Source organism: Pipistrellus hanaki, assembly GCF_964339955.1.
Source record: "Pipistrellus hanaki genome assembly, chromosome: 3".
NCBI classification, from domain to species: Eukaryota; Metazoa; Chordata; class Mammalia; order Chiroptera; family Vespertilionidae; genus Pipistrellus; species Pipistrellus hanaki.
Window position 1 is genome coordinate 41,342,053 of NC_140505.1, and position 13,847 is coordinate 41,355,899.

At 36.8% G+C, this 13,847-nt stretch overlaps 1 long non-coding RNA gene across 3 annotated transcripts in view; it reads left to right on the forward strand.

Moving 5' to 3' along the window:
- LOC311618946 overlaps positions 1-8,383 on the forward strand; it is a 305,305-nt gene extending 296,922 nt beyond the window's left edge. For all 3 annotated transcript variants that reach the window (XR_014794418.1, XR_014794419.1, XR_014794420.1), the window contains exon 3: positions 8,337-8,383. This is a non-coding gene — a long non-coding RNA (uncharacterized lncRNA). The remainder of the gene's footprint in view (positions 1-8,336) is intronic.
- Positions 8,384-13,847: the final 5,464 nt, after the last annotated feature.

Here is a 13,847-nt window from a genome sequence, read left to right on the forward strand (position 1 = left end):
TTACAAAAGTGATATCTTTTCCTCCCCATCCTCCTATTCAAATGGCACCTTGGATAAGCTAGTTTTAGAGAACTTAAGACTGAGAAATTTGAGTGATTGATGAGTATTATTTTTCCCTGTGAGAGCTTGAGAACAGAACTCATGTACTTAGAGGTGCTTAAGATTGGCAAACCTGAAAGGAAACCTACTTCAACTGTGGGATGAAAATAAAATAAAAAAAACACAGCAGATTGGGCATCGTTAGTTGTTTTATTCCTGAAAATCAGTTGTTGGGGGTACATGAGGAAGACCAGGTTCACTGCATAAAATAAGTGAGTTTATATTTACTCTGAGCATGATTGCAGGGTGATTTAAGGTTTGTTATCAAAGATACTTAGATTAGTTTTTTATATATATTTTATTGGCTTTTTACAGAGAGGAAGGGAGAAGGATAGAGAGCTAGAAATATCGATGAGAGAGAAACATCAACCAGCTGTCTCCTGCACACCCCCTACTGGGGATGTACCTGCAACCAAGATACATGCCCTTGACAGAATTGAACTCAGGACCTTTCAGTCCACAGGCCAACGCTCTATCCACTGAGCCAAACCAGTTTTGGCTTAGATTAGTTTTAAAATAAGAAAGAATATATAGTATATGCTGAACATTTTACATGATTTTCTCAAGATCAGTTAAGATTGAAGAGGACTTTTTTTTCTTCTTATTTTTCACATATTTTTAAATGTACATTATAGATTATTTTGGCAATTATAAAAAGTAAACATAGGCAATTATAACCAAAGGAAAGAAAATGGGAATATTATTAGGTAAAAAATTTTAACTCATACTATATATCAGGTAGTATGGGAAAACCTTAATAACTGTTAGCACATTTTGTTTTTCCATCAACTCTATGAGTTATATATTATTACCCCATTCTATAGAATTGAGTCTTGAAAAGACTAAATAACTTGACCATGGTCCTAAAGCTGGGTAATATTGAATTATAGATTCAAAACCTAGCAGTCCAACTGCAGAGTATGTAAGTTTAACTTGCTCTGTTGCTTCCCACAAGGCATCATCCATCTCCCATTCTATGGACTCAGTCCAGCTCCTGCACTTTTTTTTCTATCATCGTTTCTATGAGTAAAACTGTAGTAAGGAGCTATCTGGGAATTCTTATTGTAGAGTGCGCGAATGATTCCGGTTGGCTCATTTGGGACTTATTCTAAAATCCACTTTCTGTGTTTGGAAATTGTCCATAAAGTGAACTTAATGGAAGTTATCTGTGGACAATTTTGAGAGGAAGGGAGAACCTAATGCCATGTGTGTATTTTTTTTTTCTTTTCTTTACCAAACTAGAGGCCCAATGCCAGGGGCTCAGCCCTCGCAGTGCCAGCTGCCTTGGCCCTCGCAGCCCCAGCTTTGTCTGGACAGTGGTTCCACTGTTCAGCCATTTGGTTGATTTGCATATTACACTTTTATTATTATATATAGCATTACTGGCATTTCATAGACTAATAAAATATCAGACCCGCAAGAAAGGTAAGACAGGACCTAGTCTACCATACTCAGACACTTCAGATTGTGTTAAAATGTGTTTACTAGTGCGTAGAGGAGTGCTGGTAATATATCAGACAGGTAATATGATCTACTGTTATATCAGTATCTCTTTTGTCCTTTGTATTGATCACATATTTTCATAGATCTTTTTGACATATCCTTTCCTTACTGCTTTATTTAAACAGTTCACTTATTGACCATTTATACTGTAACCAAAATACAAAAATAAGATTCAGTATCCACCTTCAAAAGCTTATAAGTTAGTAGTGAATTTAAGGCATATAAATACTCTATGGCTCTATGAATTGATGGAAATATCTATGAAAAATGTGTTGATTGAACCGAGAGAGCCTTTTGATTAGGGATTAATAAAGTTCCATGAGCCGAAACCGGTTTGGCTCAGTGGTAGAGCGTCGGTCTGCGGACTGAAAGGTCCCAGGTTCGATTCCAGTCAGGGGCATGTACATTGGTTGTGGGCACATCCCTGGTAGGGGGTGTGTAGGAGGCAGCTGGTCGATGTTTCTCTTTCATCGATGTTTCTAGCTCTCTATCTCTCTCCCTTCCTCCCTGTAAAAAAATCAATAAAATATATTTAAAAATAAATAAATAAGTTTCATGAAAAAGGCCCATTTAAACTGCACCCTCAGATATGGGTAGGATTTCAACTAGAGGAAAAGGGAAGAGATATTCTGGATAGAAAATCCATATGTTTAATGGCATGGAGGACTGGAAAGTAAAACATAAGTGCAAAGACTTTGAGTAATCCATGTCAGTTTAATAAAGGTAGGTGAGTAGAGTGAAGAAAGCTAGAAAACACAAATTAGAACCTATTTGAATATCCTCAAATGTGCAATAAGAGAGTAAGCACTTTATTCTTTTAAAAGAGAAGTCATTAATTTTTAAAAGAAAACAAACCACTCAGTTAATTTATTTTAATTTTTAAACTTTAGTTTTATTGTTGACACTATTACAGATGCCCTTATTTTCTCCCTTATGCCCCCCCCCTCCTCGCAATCCCTGCTCCCTCCTTCTCTTTGATCATCACCTCACTGTTTTCTGTGTCTGTGGGTTATGCATACATATTTTTTTTTGGCTAATCTCTTCACCTGCTTTCATTCAGTCCCCTCTACTTCCCAACCCTGTGACAGCTGGAAGTCTGTTCTATGTATCCATTAATCTGGTTCTTTTTTTCCCCCCATCAGTTTAGTCTTTTGATAAGGTATCACAAGTAGAGATTTAATCTTATGGCCATGTGCTTTTTTATTAATGTGGAAAAATATAATGCCAAAAATTAATATAACAACTCAGGTAAGAACTTAAAAGAGGAAAGAATTCCTAGAAATAGAAAGAGAGATGGTCAACAGGGCTTCAATGTCAAGAAAATATCTGTGGGACTTAGTGACAGGTTATGTAGAAGAAATCAAGAAAGGGATGTGATGATGAGTATGGATATTAATAAGAATTATGGTATTATAGAAAAAAATTCAGTATCAGAGACCGGCCTAAAAAGAATAAAGTATAAATTTATTTTTGTACATGAAGAATGTGAGATACCTGTGGTACTTGGAGGTAGATATTAATGTCCTATGGGGTGGTTGGAAATCTATAGTAATAAAAGGGTAATATGCAAATTGGTCTCTGATGCCCTCACAGTAACAACTGACCAGCAGGCTGTGTGGGGCAACCAGGCTGTCAGGAGTTTAGCGAGGGATGACCAAATGACAGACAAGCAGGCTGCGTGGGGTGACCAGGCAGAAAAGGGGGCAGTGAGGGGCAGCCAGGCCAGCAGAGGGGGATAGTGAGGGGCGACCAGGCCAGCAGGAGGGCAGTTGGGGGTGACCAAGCTGGTGAGGAGAGGAGCAGTGAGGGGTGACCAGGCTGGCAGGTAGAGGCAGTTATTGGTGATCAGGCTGGCAGAGAGGGAAGTTATGGGCGATTATGGAGGCAGGCAGGTGAGCAGTTAGGAGCCAGCGATCTTGGATATGAGAGGGATGTCTGACTGCCGAAACCAGCAGTTGGACATCCCCCAAGGGGTCCCGGATTGGAGAGGACCCAGGCTGGGCTGAAGGGACTCCTCCCTTCCCACCTCCCTGTGCACGGATTTCATGCACTGGGCCTTTAGTATTATAATCTAATTGAAATGAGCAGTTATTTTGGAAGCTATAAATTTTATAGTCATTCACATTATATGGTATAATAGTCACAATGTTGAAATGGTCAGCCTATGCAAGATAGAAGACTAAAAGAGGAAAAGAAAGCTGTGGACAATTCTGAGCAATGCCTACTTTTCAAAAACAAAGGAATTAGGAGCAATCAGGAAAGGAAGAAAAATTAAATGGTCAGAAACTAACAAAGAAAAAGAGAAGTAATGAGTACAGTAAAAGGAGATGGTTTTGTAAAAGAAGAGTTGACTAACAATTCCAAATGCTGTGGACTTTTTAAGCTGGAGAAGGAAAGTTTTTAAAAAGACCCTGAGGATAAACATTGATAAAAAGCCATTACTGAGAAATAGATTGAATAGGATACTTGAGAAAGCAAATAACTTGCAAAACATTTGGGTCATGAGTTAATTACTCCCTATCTCCTTCATTCTATAGATTATCTTATATACTGTATATATATTTTTGTGGGTGCTAATCTTATAAACCAATTTTTTTTATTTAGATTTAGTAACTAATCACCAGTTTTATTTTGTTTAAGGAACACATTTAAAAGGTGATTTTAATCATTAAAAGAAAGCAATGGTAAGTGAGAGGAAGGAGCTATGTTTAAAATATAGTGAAAACTTTAGAGTGTAGATATATTTATACATAAAGAACATAAAATTTAAATCACATACAATATCTGTTTCACCTACCCAATGATCTGCTAAGATCTTCTCTTTTTGGAATATTCCCACACCAATTATCAGCTATCCTTGAACACAAACACTAAAACTATGGGGCTACCACATCTTGAGAGCAATTAATTACCTACAAAAGTAAAATATTGTTTCTTGCATTTTTTTGACTAGGTAGGAAAATAAGTGTTTCACTGGAGAAAAGATTATAGGTTATTCATTAGATTGTTAATTAACACAGAAACACAATTTATCTTACAGGTTATTAAGTTGAGATTTTTCTTGAAACCTTAACAACTCTGTTTTAAAAATGGTTTTAAGATTCCAGGTAATTATTCTAGCTTCACAAGCAAAGGTTAACCATGAATTTTCCTCCTGAAGATAAATTTGGACTTTTAATTGTGTGTGAATGTGCTGTGTGTCTGTGTGTGTGTTTGCGTATTTGTCCACATGGAGATGATAGGACACTTAAAAAAAAAATGAAGAACGTTGAAAAATGAATAATGCTTCCAGAGACTAATTTGTTTATGAAGGGGCTTTCAATATACTTTTATAAAGGACCAGTACAAGAACCATAAGAATATATTAAAACATTCACTAAGGAAAATATTAGAGTCCACATTGAATTTGAGAATTCTAATTTTCATGTTTTCCACTGCTTTCTAAGGAGGGTAAATTAAATGGTCTTTATTTATTCTTAAATTCTAAATATTTTATAATGTGAAAAAAAGGGATCAGTATATTATTTGTTGAGAGGAGCTCTATACCGAAAAATTTGATAACTTAGATAAAATAGACAATCTTTTGTCAATCTTCAACTATTATTTTCAAATTGTCTATTATTTCTCCTTTAAATTCTGCCAGGTGGGCTTCATGTATTTTGCAGTGCTGTTGTTGGATGGATATATTATGCCACTGTTCAATTTTCTTCTTAATTTTTATTTTAAATCTGGTTCCTAGAGATTCACTTAGTTAGCAGCATTTAGTGGTAAGCCACTGAATGGTCAGAGCTTATCTGCTGAGTCAAGGTTTTCAACTTTTATTGTTGGATCTATGTGGCTGGAAGATTGCTTTCAATGGTATAGCGTCTTGGAGTCTATCCCACTTTCAGCCATGACTTGGAGTTCAGAATTTCACTTTCCAGTTGTGTGTTTTCATTCATTCATCTTTCTATGAATCAGTTTTATTTCTTTTTTTCTCCTGGTTATGAGTAATACTTTTTCTTCTTTTTTGCATATATGTTCATTTTGGATGCTAAAAATTGTGTCTTTTACATGATTGAATGCTGGATTGTGTTGTGTTCCTTCTAAGAGTATTGAATTTTGTTCTTGCTTCTAGTTAAGTAGCATGTCAATCAGTTGTGCCTTTTCAAACTTTCTTTTGGCACACAGAGAAGCATTTTGTATGGGGCTAAATTAGCTTCTCTCCTGAACCATGCCTCTTTTGAGCATCAATGCAATATCCCATGCCTTACAAAATATCTCCACTTTGACCAGTATAGAACACAATAGGGAGAGGTATGACGATTGTTTGATATACTGCTTTCCAGTTATTCTTTCCTGGCCTTAGGTAGTTTCTTCTTGTCATGCATTGGTAAGTTCTCAGCTAAAAACTCAAGGAGAGCTCTGCAAAGATTTCTGGAAAACTCCATCTCCTCTTCTAAACTTTGCCACACAAATTCCAGCCACCTAAGCCTCTCCAACCTCCAGGCTTGCTCACATCAGTCACTCTGCCAACCTCTGTTTAGATTGCCCCTCTATTAATGAAGCCACAAACAATCTCTAGGTAGTAAATGGCAGCAATCACAAGGCTCACTTTGTTTTCCTTCTCTTAGGAATTACTGTCTCAAAAAGCAATTATTTTTTACATATTTTGTCCCATTTTCTAGTGGCTAATGGTGGAAAGACAATTGCTGAAGCCATCTGTCATGGGCCTAGCCATGTGACTGATTTTTAATATGTAATTTTCTATCTAAATGAGTGATTATTTTTCCAAATAATAATAGTGTCCCAACACTATTAATAATTCATAATTAAAAATAAATAAAAATAGCTAACATTAATCAAGTGCTTACAACTGTGCAATAAAAATCAGAGGCATTTCATAACAAATTTTAAAATTTCAATTAGAAGATCCTTCACAAGCTAATGCATCGTTAGAATGTCTTCCACGATCATAAAATATTCAATCCTGAATGTTAAGTCATTTGATATTGAGAAATTAATAAACTTTATGGTCAATATAAATAGTCATTTTTTGGGAAGAAAATGAAATGTGGTTTTCAAAAAGTATTAGGCTCCCTATGACTGCAATTGTTTCCCCTTTCTTTTGTACTGGTATGCTCCCACATGTACTTCGAGACTCAACCTCGGTAACATCCTCACAAGGCTGCACTCTTTTCTAGCTCCCTCAATTATGTTCGCTCTTCTTTTTATGTGTTTTCATACCTTTCTGCACATGACACACTTGTGGTTTCTGCCACCCCAGATAACATGGTCTGTCTTCTTTTCTGTTTATTCCTTTTCATGTGTTTTCTCTTTCTTCCCCAGTGCAGAATCTTTAGCATATTCACCCTTCACCAAGTATGGCAGATTATATTTTCTTAATAATATTTTATTGATTGATTTTGAGAGAAATACTTATTGTTCTCTTGTTTATGTATTAGAGGCCCAGTGCATGGAATTTGTGTACAGGTAGGGTCCCTAGGCCTGTCTGGCTATCAGGGCCAATTGGGGCCTTCTGGCTGGGGCCTTCCTTCATTCTGTGACGCCCCCTAGTGGTCAGCGCACATCATAGCGAACAATTGGACTGTCTCCCAGTCAAATTCCTCAGGGGACACTTTTCATATTAGTGTGTGTGTGTGTGTGTGTGTATATATGTTGATTCTTGTATGTTCTCTGACTAGGGATCCTACCCACAATCGTGGTGTATTGGGACAATGCTCTAGCCAACTGAGTTACATGGCTAACTCTCAATAATTTTTAATATTTTCTCCTTTTCTTCATTTCTAGTTCTCTGTTTCTCTAGGACACTTATCAGATTTCTTTTGTATTTTGGTAGTGAATTTCTGAGTGTATTTTCCCATCTGCATATAGGCCACCTCCTAATCCTATCTATCTGAGTCCTATCTATCAATAACTAGATTTTAGTGGTTCCTCATTCTTTTCACCACTGAGTCCTAACATAGCATAGCATAGCACATTTACTCTGATTATGTAGTTTCTTCACCACTTCCACTAATACTGTGAATTCCTCAAAAACAGAGCCTCAGTCTCTGTTTGATTGTATTCTTTCTAGCATCAGCACCTGGCATAGTTTCTGTGGAGAAAGTAGTAATTCAAACAGCTGGCTTGTGATTCATTTTCCTACAATTACCAAGGGATGTTCCCAAGAAAAGAATCCACATATTTGGTCTAATTTACTTGTAAACATGCTGCTAGCGATAAGCTTAATGGTAAATAGACTAATGATATTGGCTTAGAAAATTGTACTTACCAGTAGAATGTTTTGACAGGATATCCCTGTTTTAGAATTACTTATAAGAAGCAAATATAAAATCTGGATTTATGAATCAAGCTTACCTGGTGAATGTCACGTAAGTCAGTAAATGATCTGAATTCAAAATGAGGTGATTAAAAAATATAAATGCTCCTTGCTTGCTGAGAAAATAACTTGTATAATTTACTTAGAGAAAAACTTTGTTACTCTGGATGAAGCAAAAATGCATATTTAGAATGGGAAGGGCCTGAAGAGCCAGAGATGACACACAGCTTGCTCTCTCTCTGCTTCACCTGTGACTCTTTTTTAATATATATATTTTTATTGATTTCAGAGAGGAGGGGAGATGGAGAGAGATATAGAAAGATCAATAATGAGAGAGAATCATTGATTGGCTACCTCTTGCATGGCCCCCACTGAGAACCAAACCCTACAACCTGGGCATGAACACCACCAGCAGGGCTTTTTTTTTTTTTTTTTTTTTTTTTTTTTTTTTTTTTTCCCAACCCAGTTGTATTTTTATAATTTTCCCAGTTTATTTGTAAGATAATTTTTTTCTGACAGCCATCTGGATTTTAGATTAGTTGTCTCAAAAAAACACACAGAAATTACCTTTATTTTGCCTAAAAATTAATCACTGATGAAACAGTACTTATTACCAAAGCAATTTTAAAGCATTCCACCATAAATGAACTGTTTCCAACTTTTAAAATTATTTTTCCACCCAAGCTAATTATATTTGACATTTGGGCTATATATGCATGTAAAAACAAACATGTTCCTCAAACTGACCTTAATCAGCATACAAATGTTTTTATTTTTTATTTTTTCTGGATGTAAGTGAGTTTCTAAAGGCAAAGTGGCTCAAATGGGAACAAATAAGCTGATTTCCTTAGGAACTAAGCTAGCAAATATGAAATGTGCCAAAGATTTACTCCATAAATCTTTCAGTTTCATATCATTTAAGTATCCAAGTGCACACTAGTGTGTGTGAATTAACACATTCAGGTTGTGAGCTCCTAGGGATGGGGCTACTGTACCTCAACCTAAGGCCCTGGTGGAAAGAGGCAGACAGGGGATAGAGGGCGTCTGTCCACAGGTCGTCCACACACATTTAAGGAAGAGGTAGAGCAGCCTGTTTACAAGTCTCACATGGTGACCTACTCCTTAGAGCGATGTTTTGCTTAATTATGTTCTGTTTGGTATTTTGGCAGATTTGTTTGTAACCGAAGCAAAGTGGGAAGTTCCGCGAGTCTAAGAATACTTTCATGTGCCCCATAAACTCTCTCTGAATCAAAGATTTTATTTATTCTTTGGCCAAACACAACAACTGATTTCCATCTACAATAACTTTTTAGAGAGAAGAAACAGTAGGTCAACTGAGGAAACAGCGCTGGCCTTGAACTGCGGGACATTATTCCACTCTGACCCTTGACTGAGAACTGAGGAGCTGCGGGCACTAGCCCGGCTGCACAGAGCACTGAAGCAGCCTGCTGACCTTCTGCAGGAAGGCTCTGCAGCCCCTCACACACCAGTGGCAGATGGTCTCAAAGTCAGAGTCTTTCCCATCATAGGGATCCTCAACAATGAGTTGTTTCTGTGAATCATAGCTCCCAAGTGTTCCGTTTTAGCATTGCTGTTTTCAACTTGATTATTTTTTCTGTTCAAATCTCTCTGATTGCTTCCATCCATGCATAGTATAGAATCAAATGTGCCTCTTAATTGCTTGTATTCTTCAAATCATCAGTAAAGCTTGAAAACACTGTGGTAGGCAGAATCCTGGCTCACAAAAGATACCCATGTCACAAACTCCAGCACCTGTGCATATAGAGGCTAGGTGGCAAAGAGGAAGGAAACTGTAGAAGTCATTAAGATTGTGAACCAGGTGGCTTTGAAATGGGGAGATTATTCTGGATCAGTTCAGTCAGGTTTACGTAATCATGAGGAGCCTTATAGGTGTATCGGTTAATAATGTGGATTTTGTAATCAAAGAAAACATGATAATTTCAAGAGAAACATCAAAAGTGCTTTATTCAAAGTAATGTCCATGGCTAGCTATACATTCCCCCCATCTTTTAGGTAATTTGTGGACACCGTCTCAATAGAACTTTTCTTGTTTTGAGGCAAACCATTCAGAGACCCAATTTCTCACTTCTTCATATGTTTTGAAGTGCTGCTCAGAAAGTGCATGTGCCATCGATTGAAACAAGTGGTAACCTGAAGGAGCAAGGTCTGGTGGATACACAGGGTGGGTTAATACTTGCCAAGCAAGATATTTTAATGTGTCTTTAACTGGTTTTGAAGTGTGTGATGGTGCATCATTATGAAGCAAAATTACTTTGCCATTTCTTCTGGCACATTCTGGTCATTTCATGATCAAAGCATAGTTCAAATTGATTATTTGTTGTTGATAGAGATCAGTATTATTGGTTTCACCTTGTTATAAAAGTTCTTAATAAACCACACATTCCTGATCCCACCAAACACAGAGAATTGTCTTCTTTCTAAAGCGATTTGGCCTTGCAGTCGATGTTGATGGTTGACCTGAATCAACCCATAATTTTGTGCATTTGCGATTCTCAAAATAAATCCACTTTTCATCACCAGTCACAATTCCTTGCAAAAAAACCTTTCCTTCTTGCCATTGAAGCAACATTTTACTGATGACTTTTTGGTTTTCCATTTGTCTTTTGTTCAGTTGATGTGGCACCCATTTCCTTTCTTTAAAATCTTTCCAATTGCTTGTAAACGATCAGAAATTGTTTGCTGAGCAATGTTTACTCTTTATGCAATTTGGTTTTGAGTTTGACATGCATCTTCATCCAATAATGCTTGTAACTGTTGATATTCAACCTTTTTCCGGTTCTTTGTCTTTCACATAGAAATCATCACTTTTTTAAAATATATATATTTTATTGATTTTTTTCAGAGAGGAAGGGAGAGAGAGAGAGAGCTAGAAAAGTCGATGAGAGAGAAACATCAACCAGCTGCCTCCTGCACACCCCCCACTGGGGATGTGCCCTCAACAAATGTACATGCCCTTGTCAAGACCGGTTTGGCTCAATGGATAGAGCGTCAGCTTGGGGACTGAAGGGTCCTAGGTTCGATTCCGGTCAAGGGCATGTACCTTGGTTGCGGGCATATCCCCAGTAGGGGGTGTGCAAGAGGCAGCTGATCGATGACTCTCTCTCATCGATGTTTCTAACTCTCTATTTCTCTCCCTTCTTTTCTGTACAAAATCAATAAAATATATTTAAAACAAACAAACAAACAAAAAAAAAAACACAAAAAACAAAAAAACAAAAAACAAATGTACATGCCCTTGACCGGAATCGAACCTGGGACCTTTCAGTCCGCAGACGGACACTCTACCACTGAGCCAGACTGGTTTGGGCAGAAATCATCACTTTTAAAGCATTTAAACCAGCGTTCACAAGTATCTTGAGATGGAACATGTTCACTATAAGCTTTCTGAAGTATATAACTTTCAACAGCACTTTTCTTCAAAATGAATTAAAACTTCCCACAAATGCTCTTTTTTTGGCACGAAGTTTGACATTTTTAAGTGTAAAAATGTCTATGCTGTTAGCACCTTCAGCAAATTTGACATATGAAGTTTTGAAGTTTTGAAGCTTGCTGTCAATGCAACAAAATTGCATACATATTACATTGAATATATATCAACATATGTGTAATTCCATCTATTGAAAAACAAACAAACACCTGCATTATTAACCGGTACATCTAAAGAAGAGGTTAAGTAGAAGAGGAAGGCAGGCAAGTGAGAACTACAGAAATGGCAGCATGAAGATGATTTGGCTAAACTTTGCTGGTTTTGAAGATGGAGAAATAGAGCCTAAGAGCCAAGGAATTGCAGGCAGCCTCTAGAAAAGGCGAGAACATGGATTCCCTCCCAGAACCTCCTCACATCCCCCCAAATGCAGCCATGTGGACATCTAGATTTTAGCGGGTGAAACCTGTTTCAGACTGCTGACCTCAGAGTGGTAAGATAAAAAAAAAAATTAGTTGTTTTATTTTGTCACTAAGTTTGTGGTAATTTGTTACAGCAACAAAGGAAAAGCAACAGCAGGTAAGGTCTCTAACTCACATGGTTCTCATTTGATCACCCAGTCACTGTGTTAGTTTGATAATTTAAACATAAAAATATAATTATTTGGGCATATTACTGAATGGTTGACTTAACCATTGTTAAGTTTTTAAGCATTTGGTATTAGAAAATAATTCATGGTTATATCATAAAATCGGAAACAGGTTTGTAGCTGTGAAAATTAATCTCTGACTACTTGCAAGAGGGCAAAACTAAGTGTGTTCGTGATCAGTATTACTCAGTTTAACTCATTAAGTACACACATTATTTATATTCAAAATACTTTAGCAAATTATATGAATGATTTAAAAAAAATTACAAGATGAGAGTTTGTCCTCTGGGAAGCTACGATATATAATAGAAGCAGATAAAGTGTGACAATATAAGAAGTATTAAAATATAGACATAAAACACTATAAGAGTGCTGAAAAGAAAAATTGCATGTGTTTGGGGAAAACAAGCCAGGCTTCATGAAGAAATGCTCTTTGATTTAATAAATAAAGAGTTAGCATAATTTGGAAAACCAGAGGAGGCATGGTGTAGGGAAATTGTGGAAGGAATAAAACTTACACCCAGGTATTGGGGTGACCAGTTTAGGACATATTTGGGGAAAGTCAAATAGTCTGTTTGGTTGTATCTGGCAAAGCCATGCTCAATAAAATGTGTGGGTCAGACTGTGCTGTGCTTTGGATCAAGCAGGTTAAATTCATTTTCTATAGCAGGTGGGGAGACATCGAAGCTGTTTGGACAGGGAACTTTCATGATTATAATTGCACCTGAAAGGATTCTGTGGGCAGGTGTATATGAGTGATTGGAAGTAATAGACCTTTTAGGAGGCTATTACAATTTTCAAACAGGATTTCATAAGTGATACTGTGGGCATACTGGCCACCTCCATTAACGCCCTCTGAGTTATGCCATCTGGCATGCCGAATTTGTACATGATCAAGTCTTCTGTGCCTTCTCCTACCTGCCCTTTGTAAATGTTTTCTTTCCAATATACACATTATGTTTAAGCTGTGCAATTAAATGCTGAAAATTAACAAGCCACAAGAAGAAAAAGCAATGTCAAATATTCCAGATTTGGGGTCTAATGGGTAATTTTGCTGTCATTGAAAATCCATGTTTACTGAGCAGCTAATAGAGGTGTAGAAACTCTAGTGGCTTTAGAATATGAATTAACCAAATGCCAATAATCTTCAGTCATAAGGAACCAGGATTGTAATACCATAATGCTAGAAAATGGTCGCTTCCCTGTACCAGCAATACAACTATTCCCAGGATAAAGAGATTGGTTAGTAAAGAGAAATGCTATCTTAATGTATTAGTGGAGTTGGTACTTTCCCCACAAAATTAACTCTTCTCCTTTGTTCTCAACCATATGGTGACTACATGCTCACTTACTGAGGTCAGTAATAATCAAGTTAGCATCTATGCTATGCTCCAGACATTATTCTTAAAACTTAAATACATTATATTAGTTCATGTTCACAACAAATTTAGGAGGTACTATTATACATTCCAATTTAAGTATTTAAAAATAGAAACACAGAGAGACAGTTCAGTAAGTTGTCAGAATAAAGAGCTGATCAGTGGTAGAGCTGAGATTTGAACCAATACAATTGACTTTTAGAGTTTGAATTCTTAACTACTATATTCCTTCTAACTACTATGCCATGTCCCTTCTAGCAGTGTTTCTAGGTGACTTTTTGATATATTGTGTTCCAATATAATTTTCCAGTTCAATACTGATACTGGTGTGCTCCCATCTCACCTGGTCTTATTTCCTAGGAGCAACAACCAGGGACAATATGTGAATAGTGAAGGCTAGGCAAAGGAACTGAGGGGGAGAAAAGACCA